General features: G+C 42.1%; 1 protein-coding gene across 6 annotated transcripts in view; it reads left to right on the top strand.

The window, feature by feature from the left end:
* Positions 1-2,538: 2,538 nt before the first annotated feature.
* ART3 (ADP-ribosyltransferase 3 (inactive)) overlaps positions 2,539-10,473 on the top strand; it is a 117,897-nt gene continuing 109,962 nt past the window's right edge. Inside the window, exon 1 of one of the 6 annotated variants that reach the window (XM_044766162.2) lies at positions 2,539-2,897. The gene's annotated coding sequence lies outside the window, so the exon portion shown is untranslated. The remainder of the gene's footprint in view (positions 2,898-10,473) is intronic. The other 5 variants (XM_044766161.2, XM_070505615.1, XM_070505624.1 and 2 more) reach the window with 5 other exon arrangements.

Below are 10,473 nucleotides of genomic sequence, written 5' to 3'. Positions count from 1 at the left end.
TTGCATGTGCCAGAGACCCAAATTAATAGTGGCTAACAGAAGTGTATCTCTCCCTGACAGAAGCAGGTGGATTAGGGCTTTTATGGTGGTTCTGTTCCATGAGTTCTCCCAGGCTCCTTCTATCTTGTTGCTTTACAGCCATTTCTAGGTTACTGTCCTCATTCACATGACCCAAGGGGACTTGCAACCATGTCAACCTGCCAAGCACAGGATGGTGAGAGGGCAGAAAAATGGCTTGTCCCTCACTTTTAGACCTATCCTGGAAGTTTTACGCACCACTTTCCATCACCTCCCACGGGCCAGAATTTATTTGTATGGCCACACCTAGCTGCAGGGGAAGTTAAGAAATGTGATCTTTATTTTGGTTGATCCACTAAAATCTGGAGGTTCCATTACCACAGAACAATGTTTCTTGACCTTTTTCTCATTATTGTCTCTCCTGAGATAAATTAAATTTCATTTAGAAATTTAATTTCTCCCTAAAGAGAAAAATTAAATATTAAGATTGTGTTGGGTAAGGTTGAATGTCAGTGGACTACTAACCACTGTAATATCTAAGATTTTTTTAGCCCCCCCAGGAACCAATTTTTGTCTCCTTGAGGGCAATCTCCTCCCCTCCCAATTGAGAATGCATGCTGTAGAGTAACGGGGGGAACAGATAATAGCATTTTCTGCCATATGATGCACATTTTGGACCAGTTTCTAGATGGACTATTAATGCTTACATACAATACATAATTCTTTTTGAAGAAAACTTGTGGTGACCTTTGATACAGCTTATTTATTCGATTATGCTTAATTTTGGTAATGATTGTGACCATATATTGAGTGGAGCTGGGTTCAGGTCCGAGTTTTGCTACTTAATGATTGTGTGCAAAACACTTCTGTAAGCCTCAGTTCCCTCAACTGAAAAAACTATTACTGACCTCACAGGTTGTTAAAATTAATAGCAACAATGTATTGTGAACTGCAAAGTGACATAGAGCTAGCGATCATTCTTTCTAGCAAGGAAAGGAAGATGGAAACTTCTTAGGATAAAGACTAAGGCCCAGCATGGTCTGCCCTTGCCCACCTTTCTAGCCTCTGCTAGCATAACTCTCCGGTCCACCGCTCTTTCTTTCCTCAGTTCCTCAAAGGGGTAGTGCTCCTTGCCATCGCACTGTTTTTGCTCATGCTGCTTCCCTGCCTGGAATGCTGTGCGCTAACCTACTGCTTAGTAATTTTACCCACCTTAGATATCCAGGTTGCCATTATTTCCAAAGACTTTCCCGATCCCCAGACTCGGTCAGGTCCCCCACCTTGTGCCCGATGTCACTGCACGTCTGCCTCACTCAGCCCATACTGAAGGCCATGTTAGTTTCATCTGCAATCCTCTGGTTACCATCCCCCTCTGCTACTGAAACAAGGAAGGCTGTAGGGCTTCACGTGTGACCGCAGCGTGAGCACACGACCAAGCACACAGTAGGCGCTCAGTAAATCCACGTAGAGGCGCGAGCGAAGGAACGAGGCAAGGCTGCTTCCCAGCCCGGCTCAGCGTCGCGCCTGCGCAGCGCCGCCTGGCTCCGCAGGGGGCAGAGCAGGCGACCTCCTCAGGCTGAGGTGCGCACACTGCGCATGCCCAGCTTGCCAGCTTCCAGAACCTTCAGTTGCGAGGCTACAGCCACAGCTTCTTCCGCTCGTGCCACAGCTGAGTGTCCGTGCTGTCTGCGCTGACCTCACCGAAGACGCGCTTGGAAGGGAAAGGTAGTGGTGGTGCCCCTCGGCCCTGTCCCCTTCGCCCCCTGGCCGTCCCACAGCCTCCGGAGCCGAGGGGGCGGCCGGGAACGGCCTGTTTGCAGTTTCCCCACGAGGCCCGGGTTGAGGCTGGAGCAAACGGCGCCCTCAGAAAGGGCCTGGTCGTGGGGCGGCGGCCGCATGGCGAGGCCTGGGAGGGTCCTGCGACCGTGGGCCGCGGGGACGGGGACACAGGCCTTTTGGACAGGAGAAAGGAGGTGTGGGGGACAGTTAGGAGTCACTCAGGGCGCGGCCTTGTTTGTTATCCAGAAGGGCTGCTTTTCTGGGGTAACAAGCAGAGTGAGGGGACCCTCTAGGTCCCGCTGAGGGGGTTGCGCGGCCTGTGGACGTCGAGGCGGGGGCCGCCGTCAGCCCGGCCTCGGCCGGCGCTGCCTCCTAGGCCTCCCGGTGGAAGCTGTCTTGAAAACGCCGAGAGGAAGCGTGTTTCTGCCCGGGCGGGAGGACAGACGACCCCCCGCCGCAGCGGCGTTTCTGGCCAGGCAGGGCTTTTAGGAGAAACGGAAAGCTCGTGAGAGGCTGCTGCGGGCTTTCCCACGGCCCTGGGCAGGCGGCCAAGGAGCATCTGCGGCTGTTGGCCAACAGGTTAATTCCCAGTTTCCCTTCGGACACAGTTTTGACCTTTTTGCCTCAAAAAATTCCAGTTCCTGTCCCCGAGGAGCCGAACGCTGATGTCACCCTCGAGCCTTGCAGAGCAGGCTGCTGTTCTCACGTGTCCGCCCAGGCGCCTTCCGCGGTTGCGGTTCTGGAGCCGGGGTGCTCTGCTTGGGGATAGCCACCGCGTGACACGCTGTCACAGTGAAAATGAGAGTCGTCCCGTTCAGTCGGGAAAGGGGAAGTTTCTCTCAGAGTGAAACCTCCCGGCCTGTTTCTCACAGGATGGACTTTCCCTCCTGGCTGCAGCTCCTGCTAGTGTTAAAGAACACTGACTTGTACGGGGGTTATTTCTGGAAAGTCTCAGAAGCCCCTCCTTGGCATTCTGATTCTTCTCTTTCCATCTTTTCTCCCCATGCAAGGAGTCAACCCTTCCTTCCAAAGTATTATAGGGTCAGCTGGCTGCGAGCGCATCAGAGTCGTGGGGGTTTCGTATCCTGGCTGCGTCTCAGGTAACAAAGAGAAAGGAATCTGTTCTTCCTTTATTCATCTCAATTTCTGGCCTCCTGGTTTATATTTTTTGTCTAAAGTTTAAGGACTGGATTAAATCTGTGAACAAATTATCCTGAGAGGGAATGTCAGGACATCATTTAAAGAACAGCTGTGGCTCAATGTTGGCAGTAATACAACATTTTTGCTCTGTGACTTTTGGCAAATCAGCTTATAGTCTGATGACATGTAACCATAGTCATTAAGAAGCTGCTGCCTCACTTGAAGAAAAATGATCCTGAAAAGGGAGAAAATATTTTTGTTTAAAATAGCTGTATTTATTTAAAGTGATTTATATTAAAATTCTTATGTAAGTAACTTTAGAGGAAAAAAATCCATGTTCTTGACACCTTTCTTTTATTGTTTATCATTCACTTATTTCGTTCATCAAGCTTTTATTATGATTCTAGACTCTGAGGACACAAATATTCATGAATATGAATAATCTCTGCCCTCAAAGAAGTCACAGTTTAGGGGGGGAAAGCAGCATGTAAATCAGCAATTAGATGCTGTGATTGTAGAAGTGTATGATAAAGGGTAGTACACGGTTGTTGGAGGCGCGGAGAAGGTCACAGCTCTGGCTGACTGAGCTCAGACACAGCTGTTTGAATTAGGTCTGGAAAGGAGAGTTGGTTGGAATTTGTTACTAGGAGAGGGGAGGCATCCTGAACAGGGGGCATCAGAAAGTATGCCAAATATCAGAAACTACGAGAACTTTGGCGAGGATGAAGGGTAAAGTGATAATGGGGGGGTGGTGAGAAACGAGGCTAGAAATGCAGCAGGAACCGTTGGATGAAGGGCCTTGTAAATCCCTACGTAGTGAGGAAACATTGAAGGATTTTAACCAAGGGAGTGACACAAGGAGATTATAAACACATAACACACATGTATCTACATCTGACCGTTGTCACTAAACAGTATCTTTTAATTTTATTTTACGTAAACATTTCCTTGTACCTAGATCGTTTATATATTTTAAAAAATAGTTCTTCGTATTTGTCGTTTGTTTGCGCTGAGTCCTGGGCATTGGAGTTGTTTCTGTTATTTCAGTAATGCAACAAATGCTCTTATTATATTTTCAAAGATTTTACTTTCTTGGGATATTTTCCTTCTTTGGAAGTGTAGAGACAAAGACTTAAAAACATTTTTATATTTTCTGTAACATTTTGGCGGATTACTTGCCAGAAATATTAGACCTATTTGTTAGGCCCCTGTCTGTATGTATATGTACTGCTTTCCTAATCCTCTTGTCATTTGTATTTACTTTTGTTCATTTAACATGTGAAACTTGGCACCTGAGATCAGTGTTTATTTAAATTTCTTTACTTATTGACGTTTTAGTTTGTGTTGGCTTAATATCTGCATCTTCCGCCTTTTCAAGGTCACTTGTCAAGTGGAGTCGGTATTAGCTTTATAAATGTATGTCAATTCTTTACATATTTTGAATAGGAAGCTTTAATCCATTTTCAGTTAAAATATCTGGTTTTTCTATTTTGTTTCCTTCACTTCTTGCATAATTTTTTACTGAAGTATAACACGTTATAGGCTGATTTCTGTCCCTCCCAAATTCATATGTTGAAGTTCTAACTCCCAGTACTTCAGAATGTGATGGTATTTAGAGATAGGGTTTTTAAGGAGGTAATTAAGTTAAAATGAGGTCGTTAGGGTGGGCCCTAGTCCATTACAACTAGTGTCCTTATAAGAAGACATTAGGACACAGACATGTACAGAGAAGACAATTTGGAGACACAGGGAGAAGACAGCCATCAGCAAGCCAAGGAGAGAGGTCTCAGAAGAAACCGACCCTGCCAACTCCTTGATCTTGGACTTCCAGTCTTTAGAATTGTGAGAAAATAAATTTCTGTTGCTTAAGCCACACAACCTGTGTTTTTTGTTATGACAGCCCTAGCTAACTAATACCTGTATACAGGCAAAAAAAAAAAAATATATATGTACATGTATAGAAAAGTACACCTGTATGGCTCAGTAAATTTTCACCAAGTGTCAGTGAACTTCCCTTCTTCCCCAAAGGTCACTCATATCATAGATGACTGTTGCCTATTTTTGAACTATATACATGGCATTATATGCGATATCCTATTTAGTGTCTCATTCCTTTCACTAAATATTATATTTCTGAGATTCTTCCATGTCATGCATGGAGGAGTGGTTTGTTCATTTTAATTGCTTTATAGTATTCCATTGTATGACTGTACCACAAGGTATATATCCAGTTGATGGACATTTTGACTGTTTCTCATTTTGGGCTAAAATGAATATCGCTGTTATGAGTGTTCTTGTGCATATCTTTTGGTGCACATATATATGCATTTCTGTTGAGTGTATTACTAGAAGTGGAATTGCTGGTTTATGGGCTGTGTGTTTATTCAACTTAAGAAGTTGTACCCTTTATGCTTCCACTATTTATTTCTATAATATTTAGATATTCTATAGTTGATTATTTCAGACTATGAATTCTTGCCAGATATTGTATAAAGTGTGGATTTAGGTTACTTGATCTCCAAATTAACATCTAACTCTTCCACCAAAGTTTGTTAAATAATGATTTGTCTCCACTTATAATCAGATAGTGGCTGGGGCTGGAGTCATCTGAAGGCCTGACTGGGTTGGATGTACAAAATGACATCACAGGCCTCCTCCATGTGGCCTCTTTCTCCAGTGGAATAGCCCAGGCTATTAAATGGTCCCTGAAGACTCCTCCATATGGCCTCCCTTTCCAGCAGTATAGCTTAGGCACTGGCAATGGTGGCTGCTGCTGTTGCTGCCACTGCCACCACCACCACTGCTGCTACTGCTGCTTCCCCTCCTCTTTCGCCTCTTTTTCCCTCCATCTTTCCTTCTCCGTTTTCTCCTCCTTCATCACTGTGTAGTTAACTTTGGTGTGTTTTCTATTCATTCTGCTTCAGTTTACTGTCTGGTGTCCTTTCATTTTAGCCTGAAGGGCTCCCTTTAAGATTTCTTGTAGGACAAGTCTATTGGTACTGAACTCATTTAGCTTCTCCTCACCTGGAAATGTCTTCATTTCGTCTTCATTCTTGAAGGCTAGTTTTGCCAGATATAGAATTCTTGGTTGACAGATTTTTCTTTCTTTCAACATCTTAAATATGTCATCCCACTGCCTTCTGGCCTCCATGGTTTCTGATGAGAAATCAGCTGTTAGTCTTATTGAGAATTGCTACTTAGTGACGAGTCACTTCTCTTGATGCTTTTGAGATTCTCTCTGTCTCTGAGTTTTGACAGTTTGACTATTATGTATCTCAGTGTGACTCTCTTTAAATTTATCCTGCTTGGAGTTCATTGAGCTTCTTGGACGTGTAGATTCATGTATTCCATCAGATTTGGGAACTTTTGGGCCATTACATCTGCGAATATTCTTTCTGCCCCTTTCTCTCTTTGTCTTCTTCTGGGACTTGCATTATGATTATCTTGGTTCACTTGATGATATCCCATACATCCCTTAGGCTCTGTTCACTTATCTTTATTCTTTTTTTTCTTTCTCCTCCTCAGACTCGGTAATTTCAATTTTCCTATCTTCACATTTGCTGATTCTTTCTTCTCCTGGCTCAAAACAGCTGGTGAACCCCTTTAGTGAGTTTTTCAATCCAGTTTTTTGCTTTTGAGCTCCAGAATTTCTGTTTGGCTCGTTTTTATAATTTCTGTGTCTTTCTTGATATTCTCGTTTTGTTCACACATTGTGTTTCCAGTTTCCTTTTATTCTTTGTACATGGTTTCCTTTTGCTCTTCGAGCATATTTAATACAGTTGATTTAATGTTCTTGTCTAGTAAGTCCAATGAGTATCTGGGCTTCCTCAGGCATGGTTTTCTGTCAGTTTATTCTCTCCCTTGGACTGGGCCATATTTTCCTGTTTCTTTGTATGCTTTGTGACTTTTTGTTGTTGAAAACCAGACACTCTGAATATTATAATATGGTAACTCTGGATATCTGATTCTCCTACTCCTCAGGGATTGTTGATTTTGCTTGTTGATGGCTGGAACCATCTATTTGTGACTTATACAAATATTTTTGCAAACTGATATTCCTTGTTATGTGTGGTCACTGAAATTTCTCTTTCATTTTCTCTGTGGTCAGCCAGTAACCTGACATATCTCTGTAAATAAAGGTCAGTAGAAGTAGAATGACACACAAAGACTGCTCATGTGTGTTAGGGTAAAATTTATTCAAAGTAAATTTCGGGAAGTTATCTTTGAGAGCTGAATCAAAGTTGAATTCCAAAAATTACTTTTGGATATCTCCTCTCAAAATGAGGAAGTTAGATCTCATCCTTTGTAGTATATACTTAATTCATACCTGAAATAAGTAAAGATTTTGTTTCCTTTTTTGTATATCTTTGTCCACAACTTAATAAGCATTACCTTCTGATCCCACCACTTAATGGTTCCTCATCAGAATCTAAATGGGCTTATTTTGAAAATGCTCTTGTTTTCTACCTTGCAAAGTCAAGAGAATCCACAGGTCATGAAATAAAGGAAATAGCAGATGCAACAAAAGTTAGCTTTTTGGAACTAAGAGCCCCTTGTGTATTGTACTGTAGTATCACAAAATCAAACTTGATTTTAAAATAAAACATATACTTCCCTTGAAACAAAAAATGCCTATTATGTTTTTAAGAAACAAATGTTATTATATGGCATTAATAGTAAAGCTTAATCTAGAAACTTTTTCATTCTATCTTCTGAGACTCCTCACCTACCAAGAGGATTGTATAAACTTTGTTTTTTGTAGTTTTTATTACAAAAATAATAGTTGTTATTGTTTTGTTTTTAAAATTACAAAATTGAATGTGGATTTCCTTTTCTTTTTCTTTTTTCTTTTTTTTTTTTGAGGAAGATTAGCCCTGAGCTCACATGCACTGCCAGTCCTCCTCTTTTTGCTGAGAAAGCGTGGCCCTGAGCTAACATCTGTGCCCATCTTCTTCTATTTAATATGTGGGACGCCTGCTACGGCATGGCTTGATAAGTAGTGCATAGGTCCATGCCTGGATCCAAGTCAGGAAATCCCGAGCCACAGAAGCAGAGCATGCGAACGTAACCACTACGCCACCAGGCTGGCCCCGTGGATTTTCAAACTATATTTGCCCCTTCCTTCAAGATTCAAAGGTACTTCTCCTGGTAGGAATGATGGTGAAATTTGTGCTCTAGCAGTTTCATCTCATGTTATGATATCTGCCATTGTGGATATATTCTTCCTATCTTACTTTGGTATTGTGGTATTTGTTAATTAGGCTTTGTAGTTACTCTCATGTCATTTGTGAAAATTCATTTGTTCTTACTTTGGTTGGAATTTTTCTTTTTTTTGCTGAGGAAGGTTAGCCCTGAGCTAACATCTGTGGCACTTCTCCTCTACTTTGTATGTGTGTCACTGCCTCAGCATGGCTGATGAGTGGTGTAGGTCCGCTCCTGGGATCTAAACCTGGAACTCAGGATGCTGAAGTGGAGTGCACTGAACTTAACCACTACACCATGGGGCTGACCCCTGATTTTAAATTTTTATTTTGAGTGATTTAGCTAGATGTAGACATGATGCTATTACTTATACTTTTGTTTTCTAAAAAATGTGTAATTCTAATTTAATTAGTTTTTGTTTTTATATTCCAAAGACATATAGGATACTTCAGTATCTGAGGATCTGTCACTTGGGATTTTAATGTTTCTGGTATTTTGTATCACAATTCATTCTTTCTTTCCAAGCTAAATAATTGTTTTACTTAGTCCCAGAGGTATGTTGAGCTATTTACAGAGGTCCTTACATGTATATGGATGGTCTATGTCTGCAGTGCCAATTCTGTGATTCTTGTTCTCTGGCCAACCTGAACTTCTGCGAGCTCTTCAGTAAGAATTTCACTTAAATTATTTTGAGCAAACAATTTCTTCAAACATTGTTTCCTTTGTCAAATCTTCCCTGAACACGCCACAGCCCTAGGTCCTCTCTCCCTTTCCTAAATAACTCTTACCCTTATTTTAGCATTTATAATGTTGACTCTTTTACCCTACTACTCTTAGCCTTCCTTCTGGGTAACGAGGAGCATCAACAAGAATAGATGAGACACTGTGGATCCACATGCATTTCATTTATTTATACAGATTACCAGTTATTAGGAGATACGACTCCTCCGTAAGACCTAAATTCATTAGCTTATATAGTTAGTATAATTCCTTATAACTGTAATGGAAGATTCTTTTATGAGTTATAAAGTAATTAAACAACCAGGCCGTTAGATTGAGGTGGCTCTAATGCCCTGGTAGTCTATGCAAACCAACCAAAACCTAAGCCAGAGTCAATGCACTTCAATCTGAGAAAATGAGACTTAAGAACAATCAATCGCGAACAGCCAACTAGGCTTTCTGGAATAAGGCAACTGCTTAAGCTGTAGCCGATCAACTAATTTCCTTGCTTTGCTTCTATATCTTCTCTATAAAAACCCCTCCCCTAGCTCCTGTCAGTGGAGCATTCCTAACCGCCTTTGGTTTGATGCTGCCCAATTTGAATTGACGTATGCTCACATAAACTCTTGAAAAATTTCAGTGTGCATCAGTTTATCTTTTAACAGGATTATGCTTGTTCATTATACAGAAGCCTTCCAAACTCCTCCTCAGAACTACTATTTTTTACCCCCTAAAGATTGGCCCTGAGGTAACATCTATTGCCAATCTTTTTTTTTCTTCTTCTCCCCAAAGCCCCGGAGTACGTAGTTGTATATTCTAGTTGTAGGTCTTTCTAGTTCTGCTATGTGGGATGCCGCCTCAGGATGGCTTGATGAGCAGTGCTAGGTCTGCTTCCAGGATCTGAACCAGTGAAACCCTGGGCTGCTGAAGCAGAGCACGTGACCTTAACCAGTTGACTATAGGGCTGACCACTTAGAACTGCTTCTGAGGTGGAGCCAGCTAGACCACATATCATGGTTGACTACACTGTAGTAGCTAGTCTGCTACTTATGGTTGACTTCATTACTGCATGAGCTTTTCTTAATAAAACATCATTAACAAGATGAGATGTCCTATTACCTACGCAATTTAGAGTGGCACATTCATGGTTTAGTCTCATTTTTACCCTTTATTCCATTTAGTCAAATTACAACTTTGATCTCTGTTCATCTTGCTCTTATGATCGCAAGAATATAAGCATTCTTTAATTTTTTTTGGCGGGGGGAGAGGGGGGAAGATCAGCCCTGAGCTAACCACTGCCAACCCTCCTCTTTTTGCTGAGGAAGACTGGCCCTGAGCTAACATCCATGCCCATCTTGCTCTACTTTATACGTGCGATGCCTACCACAGCATGGCTTTTTGCCAAGCAGTGCCATGTCCACACCTGGGATCCGAACCGGCGAACCCCAGGCCGCCGAGAAGCAGAACGTGCGAACTTAACCGCTGCGCCACCAGGCTGGCCCCACATTCTTTAATTTTATCTTTAAAAAATTTACCTTGTTTTCTATCTCTATAGTGTTTTAGTGGTATTTAATGTTCCCCTGATTTAACACATTATATTTTTACTAGCTGTAT

Source organism: Equus asinus, chromosome 3 (genome assembly GCF_041296235.1).
Source record: "Equus asinus isolate D_3611 breed Donkey chromosome 3, EquAss-T2T_v2, whole genome shotgun sequence".
In the NCBI taxonomy this organism is placed as follows: Eukaryota; Metazoa; Chordata; class Mammalia; order Perissodactyla; family Equidae; genus Equus; species Equus asinus.
The sequence above is the reverse complement of the archived record's forward strand: the minus strand, read 5'-3'. Positions and strand labels throughout refer to the sequence as shown.